We start from the raw sequence: 480 nt of genomic DNA on the forward strand, positions 1-480 counted from the left end.
CCGGCATCACTATTTTCTATTGGATTCACTTAGTCCAAAGGAACTTACTAAACCCAACATAATGAGTTCCATAATTTCATTTAAACCATAGGAAGCCTCGTTAGCAACCGTAGGTTACCTCCTCCGAGGGATTCCCGATCATCCAATTGAGACGTCTTAATTTAGTTAAAGTTGTAGTTTTATTTTATGTTTGTAATTAAATTTTGAGTTGTTTTATATTTTGAATGTTGTGGCGGTGAATTTTATTTTTGGTTGATTTTAGTTTTAGTTTTGGTTATGGTTTTGGTTATGTGGCTATCCTGATAGTTTCAGTTTTCATGCAGGGTGGCTTCGTTGTTTAGCATGCAAATTTGCAAGTATAAAAATACATTATGAAAGTACAAGAAAGACAACCATGAAAACTGTAAAAGTGTACCTGACGAGTCTTCTCGTTCCACCACCTGAAACTTAAAATGCATTTTAAGGCAGTTTATGAAGAGC

Source organism: Phalaenopsis equestris, unplaced genomic scaffold, assembly GCF_001263595.1.
Source record: "Phalaenopsis equestris unplaced genomic scaffold, ASM126359v1 Scaffold000520, whole genome shotgun sequence".
Taxonomy (NCBI): Eukaryota; Viridiplantae; Streptophyta; class Magnoliopsida; order Asparagales; family Orchidaceae; genus Phalaenopsis; species Phalaenopsis equestris.